The sequence below is a fragment of the Carettochelys insculpta genome, chromosome 13, assembly GCF_033958435.1.
Source record: "Carettochelys insculpta isolate YL-2023 chromosome 13, ASM3395843v1, whole genome shotgun sequence".
NCBI classification, from domain to species: domain Eukaryota; kingdom Metazoa; phylum Chordata; order Testudines; family Carettochelyidae; genus Carettochelys; species Carettochelys insculpta.
The window spans coordinates 6,732,725-6,744,237 of record NC_134149.1 but is presented as its reverse complement, the minus strand read 5'-3'; positions in this window follow the sequence as shown (position 1 = coordinate 6,744,237).

The window sequence follows — 11,513 nt, the reverse complement described above, 5'->3', positions numbered from 1 at the left end:
GGTAGAAAAATAGAAGCCTAGATGGCCATTTTAGTTTAAGCTGAAATGATGCAAAGCCTTCACAAGTGACCCCAAGTCGTGCAGCACTCCTGGTCTTTTCTCCGTTTCTTTAGGCCCCAGTTTGTGCACACAGTTGTTCCAGATCCTGGTTTGGACCCAAGAGGAGCATTTGGATTTTGGTGGATAAGAGGTTGCAGAGCTTTCATTTTAGTATTGCCTTTCTTTCTGTGCTTTGCTTTTTATCTCAGCCTGCTGTAGGGGCTGTCTTACGGCCTGTTCAAATGACACCAGAATATTTATTACTGATTGCACATTCTCCCTTATCCTTTTATTGTTAAGGTCAGAATACCTCTATGATCAGCCCTACGCCAGCAACAGAGCACACATGGGCCAACTGAATCAATCCCTACTGTGACTCCACTGACGTCAATGGCCTTACAAAGAAGGATAAATTTGCCCTATAGTCTGCTGACATAATTTCTTCTTGCTTCAGCCAAATTCTCTTCTGACTTACTCCCTGCGTATCATGACAAACTGTACTTCCCAGAACTTCATCGAACAGACGTTATTTCTAAATAACTTTGCTCAAGTCTACACAACCCTATTCTCTTCTGGAATAGTTTATTTTGGAATAACATTGCTGTGTAGACATAGCCTCTGAAGCCAGCCATTCCTGTTAATATAAATAGGAGCGGGACTGATTCCTGTGTCCTGGATTAGACAAACAGCTCTCAGACTGAGAATGCTGCTATAAGAGTGTTAACTTTTGCCCCACAGCAGCCAGTCTGTGCAAAACATATCGGTGAATCGGTGCAGTTCACAAGCGTGCTCTGATGTTCCGCACGTGTACGGAACATACTGATTGGCCTATCAAACCCTGTTAGAGAGGACTGCTATTACAGAGGAGCTGCTGAAATGTTCAGTACTGGAGTTAATACTTCTTCTATATCATTCAAATCGTGCTATGTTTATTTCCACAGCACAGAGGCTTACTCTGTGGGAATCAGTGAAACTACTTGCTGAGTAAGGTTCTACTTCTTCTGCGCACGGGTAGCAGAATGTGGCCATATTTGACCCCCGCCACAAGCACGCAATACATCAAATTGCTCCTCATAACTCCAAGTGAACTCTCTTTGCACTTCTTCCTTTAAAGGGCCTGCAATGCAGTTTATTCAAGTATTTGTATCATCAAATTAGAAGGGCTTCTCTGACCTGAACTCCTGCTTCCACTTTATTTGCCTCCATTGGCCACGTGAGTGTTAACTATCCATGTAGACAATAGTAGCCTGTGGCATGTTACCCTTTTCAGCTCAGGTTTTTTTCCCCTTTTGAAATCAAAATATCATCTTTCATCAGTTTCCTCCATCATTCTGGGTTTATTGGCAGGTCTTCACATTGTAAGGAAAAAAATGTCCTGCCAAATAATGGATGAAAACACTTCTGTAACAGTATTGTTTTGGCCCAGGACTATACATTACCAAGAAGGTGTGCGCTCTCTCCATAGCTGCAGGAGTAAAATTGGAATTTTCAAAGCTATGTATTTTTTTTCTTTCCCTGTGGTTTACCATTTCCATTTATGTGGCATTCTTGATGCTGGTACATTGTAGAAGAGGACACAGCAGGAGCTCACTGTTTTATGAAACAAATAGCACACTATTAAAAAAAAAACTTGGGTGTGCTTGGATATGGTTTGTTTTTTTTTAGGTACATCAACTGTTTATATTCAGTTTACTGCTCTGAGACCTATAAAGAGTTAATTTAAGTCATTAATGTAACATATTCTGACCACTGGGTGTCCTTTACGTGGTAGATCATTGAGAGATGCTTGGCTATTATTGAACATGGTATTTGAGGGTGAAATTCTCTCCCCCCAGTTGTTGTGCTTTTCCTTCGACCATCACAAAGGTCATTTGTGGTGCTCATTCTAACTTCCAAATGGAACCAAGAGAGGCATGCATATTAGGTGTGCTCTTCCCACTTAATAGTTTAAGCCATTGCTATGCTCCATAAGGCTTATAACTTCTCCCGCACAGACTTGAGAATAGATGGCACACAAGTGCTTAAAAATGGTCAGTGCTGTAACGGTGAATAGGGTTTAGCTATTAAACCCGGGGCTGGAATCCTGCATGTTTCACAGACTAAGCACGACTGACTGATCAGGAGAAGTCACCACTGTTTTAAGTGTAGTTTTTGAGAGGAGTGAAATACAACCTGGGTATTTTCTGCAGCTGCAAGTGCGTGCAATGCTTTGCTATGGGCTCACTGCTTAGAGTCCGTGGCCTAACAAGACAGTCTTAGGCATGCCAGCAAGTCATCTGACAAGTCATATAAGGAGCTGGTGACAGACTTTTCATTGGCCTGTTCGGAGGGAAGCTAACACTGGTTGCTATTTAAATCATCAGCAGAGGTGTCAATATGTCTGTGACGTTATTTAAGATGCCCCAGGGAGCCAGGAGTTTATAAATGATTCTTCTGCTTACTTCTGCTAATTTTGGATCTGACGTGTTTACAAACAGGGCCTCTGCTGGGCTGTAGAGCTCTCCTTCCCAAGAAGCATGTACCCCTTTCCCTTGGCACATAAAGAGCTGCAGAAGCCCAAGGAAGGCCTCTGTTCCCTGCACCAAGCTCATCCGAACCTGGATGTGCTGTGCAACGCTTCAGATTGAGCTTCTCAGACTGTCCCATGGTGGGTAAAGACCACAAGTGCACTGAAGAGCTCAGTCATCTCCCAGCCACGCTATCTCTCTGTCTCACTCCCTCCTGGTGTTTCCTGAGCCAGGTTTTCTCTTCCCACCCATTCAGACTTCCCAGAGCGGTGCAGAAACAAGAGCCATAGTCGCAATGAACAGCAGTCCCTATGATCTGCTTTGGAATCACTTCCTATTTTAACACTTTGTTGCGAGGAGGGGTAGCTGCTCCAAGACCAAGAGAGGGAAGAACCCGTCTCCAAGCCCTGTTGGGCAGAACCTAGCCCTGCTCCTTCACCTGACCGGAAGTCAGGGGGTGGGACTAGCTGTATAAAAGCTGCAGCCAGAAGCCCAGTCAGGGCCCAGCCACCAGAGTAGGCAGATGCCAGTCCTGAGCTCCCAGATTGGGAGGCCAGTACAGCCCTCTAGGAAGCCAAAGACTGGCCTGGATCACTGGGCCTCACAGAAGAGGAACCACAAGCTGGGGTGGAGACCCCACTCTCCTCAGGCACAGAGTCCCAACCTGCAGTCCCAAGAGGTATGTTGTGGACCTGGGCCTGGAAGTGGCCCAAGGATAGCTGGGTCAGTGTGTTGCAGTCGGGATCCCCACTGACCCCCGTGGCAGACCGGCCTGTGCCCCCACCGCCACCCCTACTCCACAGGTAGCAGTCTTCCCCTCGCTGTGCTAGGCACAAGCCTGGGTTTGTCAGTCCTCCATCTTGCAGGTAGGCCTGACCTTTCAGTTGCCCCTCCCTGAGCCAGGGTCTGAGTCGGGTGAGGCCCGAGCACAGTGCCAAGCCCCAGGACTAAGCCTTGGTGGTTAACAGAGTGCTTTTGAAGTCCCCCTCACCCTGTTTTACCCTTAAACATGGTTATAGGACAAGGCTATATCAGACCATGTGGCTGACTGAGGCTTTTGACTTTTATCTCTTGATGCATCCCCAGGATGCTGGGTGGGAACACTTGTGCAGCGCGAGCATCTGGCCACTTCTGCTCTCAGCTGACCTATCAGGTTCCTGGCCCACAAGAAGCCGCTAGGGGAGGAAAGCGGGAAGGACAAGGGCTAAAGGAGAAGAAACAAATGGTGGAGAACAAGAGCTGGCATGGGTAGGGGGATCGGAATAGCAGGACAGGGTCAAATGAGAATGGGATGCGGGGACAAGAGGAACAGGACAGAGAGAAGGACACAAGTGGGAGAAGCAATGGAGGCTGTTGGTAGAAAGGCAGAAGCTGGGTATGTGGAAGAGAACAGGACTTAGATGGGGAGCCGGGGACCAGGATGAGGTTTGGAGACTGGGACTGACTAAGCAAGGAGAATAAAACTGGGACAAGAAGTAAGGGCTGGGGAAGAGGCAGGGCATGGACAGGTTGGAGATGACAGGGCAAAACATCAAACTTGGGGGGGAATGGGCAGGAGAATCTGTGCCCACGAGAGTACCTGTCCTTCCAGAGCCTGGAGTGAAAACCAAGATTCATGAACCTTCGCATTATTCTGCAGTGAGCAATTATCTATGAAACCCACTGCCAAAGCGTTCACATCATCTCTCTCTAGCACTGATCCACACAGAGGATGACAACCTACAACTGCCGTCACTTGCTCCATGGTCTCAAATGGTGGTGGCTTGCGTAGCAGAACTAAAGTTTACAAACCTGCTCATGAACCACGTGGGCTTCAAGATGATGCCACATGATTGTACTTGTCTTTTCAGTTTGCTTCAAAAAAATCTTGGAAACCATTTATGCACAAAAAAGTTAAGAGACTGTTGTTGGGAATGAGGTGGAGTTCCAGGGGGAAAGCTGAGTGGCCATGTAATTAAAAAATGCACACACTGTGTATGTACAGAGTCCAAATTAAGGTTGCACAGGCAACCTTAACTGTGACATTTCCTTACTCGAATGCTTGACTGTTAGAAGATTTGTATGAGAAAGGTATATAAATATGGACTCCAGCTCATAAAAGATAAGACCTGAACGCCCAAATTGGGACTCAGCAGAGAACTGCGGGCTCGTTAACAAATGCCTGTATAAAACATATGGTCTCTCTCTCCTTGGTGCTATGCAAATGCCAGGTGAAGGAGAAGAATGTGAGTTGCTCTCAAATCAAAACATGGTGGACATGCTTTTAAGAGCTGTGTGCAGTTGCTCCGATGGTTTTTTTTCATGCAAATTGGGTATTTGTGTGTTGTACATAGATGAAGACAAGGGTATTCACAGCCATGACCACAATCTTGCTAATGTAATATAATAACTTTACAGGTGTACTTTGCTTTTTTTTTTTCCTTCACATTTCACCATATGGTCTCTTATCTCAGCCATTGCTGCCTGCTTCGGTTTTCTGATGTTCAATTTCTTATACATTGAATTTTTTTGAGGTGAAGCCATCTGCTGATGCTTTACTCTCTAATCACACTAAGACACCTAACATCTGGTTACTGGTACATGGGAGGTTCTGTGAGGTCTCACTTTGTTAGCTGTCTTCTGATTTTCAGGCGCAGGCAAATAGCTTTCCATTAACAATCTCTGCTCCAGAATGTGAATTTTCACTTCTCCCTTCCATCCCTGAGTATCAAATCCATTTCCCTTCCAGCATCACAGTGGCTGCCTACATGTCAGTACACCTTGGCAGAGTCAAGCAACATAGCTTTTGTTTCAGAACTACTTTAAAATCCTGGAATATTCAAGGCTTGACTGAGTAGCAGAAACAGAACTAAGCCTTGAGTTGCAAGATTATTGAGTCACAATGTTTTCTCTAATGTTTTCCATCCATGTGCAGAATAAATTTTGTTATGTGCACCAAGGCATGCGTTGATGTGCACCACCAACTGAAACAAATGCTGCCAGCTGCTGCCAGCTGTTTGTGCTCTACTACTCAGCTGAGCGGCATTTGAATCTCTTCTGGGTGGCTGCCCAAGCACGTAGCTTGCAGTGCAGATAAAAAGTGCTGTATTTCACACCTTAAGGGAGCACTGAGCTGTGCTTGTGAGGTTGCACTGGGATATGGGCTCACCAGTCTTGCTTGTGACATGCTCTGGGGATTGGACTGTTTTGACTAGAATAGGAATCATTGCAAACTTCTGCCTGCCCGTCTCCAAATGAGCCTTCCATGTGATTTTTTGACAAGGTTCACCAAACTGTCCCATTTACATCTACCAAAACCTTATGACAGTTTGGCAGAGTTAATACCCATCAAGATGAATTTTAAAAAGGGGTGGAAAGGATTGTTTGTCTTTAGAGAAGGCAGCATCCTAACACCTTTGAAGCAAGGCTGCAGATCAGTGCAATCTACCTGGGCTTCCTGCAGATTGCCGAAGGCTTTCGTTTTCAATTCAGGTGACTTTGTTTGGAGTGTTGGGATTAAATGATGTGTTAAAGACAAGTCCAGTTTCCTTCTCTTTTCTTTCCTTCCCTCTTGGTCATTGTAGGCGATCGCTCTTCATTTTGTAAGCTTTTAGCAAAGCTTACAGAGAAACAACACTAATCTTAAACCGCATGCCCCAGAGGGAGAGGAGCTTGTCCGATCAACAAGACTCACTCAGCATTGGCTGCTGTGCAGAAAACAATCAAATGTCCAATATGCAGACACAAAGGGCTGTGTGAAATAAAGCCAATGTGCAAAGTGGTGCAGTAGCTGCGGTTACGAGATGGACATCTTTTATTGACCTTCCAGCTATTGACACTCATTTCTCTACTGAACAGGAAAAAAGAGGAAATCTCTTGTGGGGAGGCCAGAGGGCAGAAGCATCAGACTCCAAAAGGCTACCCAGGTAAATGCCATGAAGATTTGTTGTTTGCTTTTTCAGTGCAAGTGCAGAGCTTATATTCTGACCACTATGTCCTTGATTTCATTGTACTTGAGCTAATCCCTCCTGGTAGTGTCTGCTGTGGACTCACTTACTACAGTGTGCTGGCAATCACTTCTTTAATGTCACGTCATGTGTTCTTAATTGGTTTCCGAGGCACCCAAGGCCAAGCGACCTATCCATAAGGCAGCCTAAAATGCTTGTGAGGCCCGGGTCCTTCCTATTTGTTCTTCTCTCTTGGCATGCAGGTGATCAGATGTGCATGTAACCCGCCAGGTGTGGGTCAGTGTCCCCACTCATAGAGAGAGACTGAGTCTCCTCTACTGCCTTGGCTGGGAAGCAGCTGACTTTTACCTCAAGCTGTAGAGGCTCACGCACTAAGCTCTAGGGGTGCCTGATTCAGTCCCACCTGTTGGTCTTACATACAGAAATGCTGACGGCACTGTGGCACTCCTGTCCCCAAGGAGGATAGGAGTTTGGAAAGAAGGGATGGCCCTTGCCATTCGACAGGCTGTGTATCCTAGTGTGGCACAATTATTTTAGGAAAAATCGGCATGGAGGGAAGGAGAGTGGAAAGTTACCCATCCCTAGGTAATCAGGCCGTCCTCTGCTGGAGGTGACAAGGGCAGGATTTTCAGATGGTAAAAAGTTTCTAAGATCTGTTTAGTTTGATCTGTTTAGTTTCCGTGCCTGTGGCTTAGTGAAAATCTGTTTTGATAATTCAGATAAGCAGAGTTTTAAAAATTATAACACTGTGACAAACTATGAAATACTCCTTTTTTATAATCTTAGAAACGCTCCATTCAGGTGGTGAATTTTTCACCACCTGTACAGCTGAAAATCTGGGAGCACTACTGGGTCTTAATGTACATCTACCCTTCTCTTGCTATTGCTGCTCTCTGGGTCTGCTTTCTCTGGAGAGGAGCTGGTTATCTTAGAAGTGCAAAAGCTGCCAGCTTGTTAGCAGAACATTGAACTTGTGAAAAGAGCCATTCAAGCAGTAACGAAGCTATTTAACAGGCATTTGCCAACCCTAGGTAAATACTGACAGTATCTGAATTTACTGTATTAGGGCAGGTTTACACTAGACATTAAAATCATTGGAGATACACAATTCTAGCTATGGCAACTGGGTAACTAGAAACAACTTATCTACAATCAACCTACCTGGCCATGGTCACAGAGGGATGTTGATAGGAGAAACTCTCCCTTACTCATCATGATATTGAGGAATGTAGGGGTCAATTGCCAGCCCCAGAGAGTTGGATTTCACACATTTCTACCAGGCACGTGAAATCAAACCCTGGAAGATCAACCCTGACTCGGTCAACCTTCCGCATAATGTAGACATACCCTTAGTAAACAGGACTTGAGTTTAAAATTGTTTTAAGCAATATTTCATTAGTTTGTTGAAGATTATAAACACATAACTCTTATAAACCATCCTCACCTCTTCCCCCAGGTTGCCATTGGACATAGGGGCATCAGTTTAATACTTTTCCTATGCCATGGAAACCCTGAGCACCAGCATCCCACAAACCAGTCTTTCACTATTTCTTTCATCTGCTTTTCTACTTGCAAAAAAGTTTTGGCATTAAAAAATCCAAACTGCTTAGCCTACTATGTCCCAGATCTAAAACAAACCTCCGGTGAATGTTATACGGCTCTTTTATATGGCTGATGCCAGTGAAAGAAGTGACTTTTGGATTTTATATCCATTTTATATGAAAATCTCCATGTGTTAATTTGTGACTGGGAAGCTTTCACTGTAAAGAGTTTTGCTTAAACACCAAGAGTACGTCTACACGTGCCATGTGCTATTTCAACGTTGAAATTGACATTAGGTGGTGAGATGTCGAAATCGCTACTCCCATCCAAAGATGGGAATGGCGCCCTACTTCGATGTTCAACATCGAAGTAGGGCATGTGTAGACGATCGGCGTCCTGCTGCTTCGAAATAGCAGGGTCCTCCATGATGGCCATCAGCTGAGGGGTTGAGAGACGCTCTGTCCAGCCCCTGTGGGGCTCTATGGTCACCACGTGCAGCCGCCCTTAGCCCAGGGCTTCTGGCTGCTGCTGCTGCAGCTGGGGGTCCATGCTGCATGCACAGGGTCTGCAACCGATTGTCGGCTCTGTGGATCTTGTGCTGTGCAGGGCAAGTGTGTCTGGGAGGGGCCCTTTAAGGGAGCGGCTTGGGGCTTTGCTGGCCCCCTATTTCGATGGGGAGTGCTTGTGTGTGTGGACGCTCCACATTTCCTTCTGGGGCGGCTCCTTTCGATGTTCCCCGTCGCTACTTTGACGTTGAACGTCGATGGCACCAGCCCTGGAGGACATGTAGATGATATGCGTTGAAGTAGCCTGTTTCAATATCCTTACTTTGAAATAGGCTACTTCGACATAGTGTGCTAGTGTAGACGTAGCCCAAGTTGATTTGCGTCTTTCTTACACAGAGAGGATAGTTGCAGTGAGATGGTAACTATTTAATTCATCAGTCACGTTTGAGTATGGCTAAAGGTCTTTTAGACATGTACAGAATTCTATTTTTAGATGTTCTATAATTGGGAAGACTTTGATACTCAGCACTTTCCTGTCTCTGCCTTCCTGGCCACCCTCAGCACACCTAGCTCAGAATTTTCTTTGCCACTAACTCACTCTTCTGACCTTAAAGTCTGAGGGTACACCTACACTATGAAATAGTTGAATTTATTGAAGTTGACTTTTTACTGCTAGGTTTTATAAAGTTGACATAGCGTGTCTCCATGGCCTTAACTAGGTTTGACTGCATCAGCAATGCATTGTAGGCAACTTTCCCACAGTGCCTGCAGCCCCATTGCATTCTGAGTTATTGTGCCAGTGTGTTATGGGAAAAAATCCACCACAAGTGCTCATGGGTGTCTGATGTCATCATCCCAGAGAGCACTGCTCCCATGCCACCTGCCACTGGAAAACAAATGGCCCAAGGAATTTTGCACCATTTTTCTAAAGTCTGCCCCTGGCTTATGCTGCTGCATGGCGCTAGCATGGGTCCTGAACAGCTTAGAGTCATTGCCCAGTGTGTTATTGCCACTTCCCAAAGTGTTATTTAGTATTTTATGAGGCAAAGCCAGTCGGAGGATATGGATGATTCAGGTGAAGGACTGGAGACCCAGGAATGCAGAGCTGCTAGCTGCCCTGGATACATTGCATGCAGTGGAGCGCCGGTTCTGGAGATGTGAAACCAGCCCATACTGGTGGGACCGCATCGATTTGGAGGTCTGGGACTACCCTCAGTGACTGCAGAACTTCTGCATGCTCCACTTTCATGGAACTTTGTGATTTGTTTCCCCTGCCCTGAAGTACTCTGATACCAAAATGAGGTCTGCTTGGACAGTTCACAAGTGAGTGGCAAATGCTCTGTGGAAGTTTGCAACACCCAACAGCTACCGATCAGTGGGAAATCAGTTCAGGGTGGACAGATCTACAGGGGTGGGGCGGGGGTACCAGTGATTCAGGTAGCCAAGGCAATCAATGCCTGTTTGTTGTGGAAGACTGTGACTCTGGAAAATATGCAGGATATAGTGGATGGCTTCAGTGCTATGAGGTTTCTTAACTGTGGTGGGGTAATAGATGGAACACACATCCCCATCCTGGTTCCAGACCACCTGGCCTCAGAGTACATAAGCCATAAGGGGAACTGCTCCACAGTGTTGCAGGCATTGGTGGATCACAAAGGTTGTTTCACCAATATCTATGTGGGGTGGTTGGGAAAGGTGCATGACGCATGCGTCTTTAGAAATTCAGGTCTGTACAGAAGCTCCAGGATGGAGCTTTCTTCCCAGACCAGAAAATCAAGATTGGCGACATGGAGATGCCCACAGTGATATTAGGTGACCCTGCTTACCCTCTGTTCCCTTGGCTCATAAAGCCATACACCAGCAGCCTGGACCGCAGCAAGGAGCACTTCAGCTACAGACTGAGCAGGTGCAGAATGGCACTGGTATGTGCCTTTGGCCGTTTAAAAGCCAGATTCAGGTGCCTTTTGATCTGTTTGGACCTTTGCAAAGCCAACGTTCCCCTGGTTGCATCGTGCGCTATTCTCCATAACATTTGCGACTCAAAGGGGGAAAATTTCATGCCAGCCTGGGTTCCAGAGGCAGATGCTCTGGGCAGTGCTTATGCACAGCTGGACACAAAGGCAATCAGCAATCCACATGCAGAAGCAACAAAGATCAGAGAGGCCTCGAAAAACAGCTTTATGAATGAGCAGACAGACACATGAATCTGTTTCTTTTAACTGTTGTGATGTCAACCCCACCATCCACAATGATGTGTGCTTGGCCTTTATGAAAGCAGCTCTAACTGCCCCCCGCCCCATGTGAACCAATAAATGACACTGTGGTTTTCACAAAAAGAATATTCTTTTTATTTAGGGGAGTGACAGTTAAGAGGTTGGAAAAAGAAGGGAATCCTGGTGACATTGTGGTGGAATGTGAGCCTTTTGCAATGTGGAGGGATCCCGGGGGTGGACCATGAGATTGTCCTTGCCTTCCCCCCCTGCACTGGAGGCTCCAACGAGGGAGATTGGGCAACATTGAGGGGAGGTTGGGCAACAGGGTGAGGAGGCCGCATAAGTGAGTTTTGTGGTGGGTGTCCCTCTGCAGTTCCAGCACGGACCATAGGATGTTGATCTGCTCTTTGACAGCCATCAGGAGCTCTGCCAAGTCCTTGTTCCTACACTGGAGCATGCTTTGCCGCCACGACTGGGTCCACTTTCTGTCAGCAGAGGTTTAGGGTTGCTCCCTCTGTGCCTTTTCAAGCCATTGCAGGGTGAAGTTCTGTTTGCATCTTTCCTGCAGTGCATGACAGCAAGCTTATCTTCCCCATTCTGCTGCCTGTTGAAGACAGTCAAGGTCAAAATTCAGATACCATTTTTAAATGTGACGCTACTCACTGCCCCGTACAACTAATGGGTCTCTGTTTGACAATCACTACAACTTTCATTTTCCAAGGCCATTTTTGGCTTCTTAAGGATGCCAGTGAATCACCC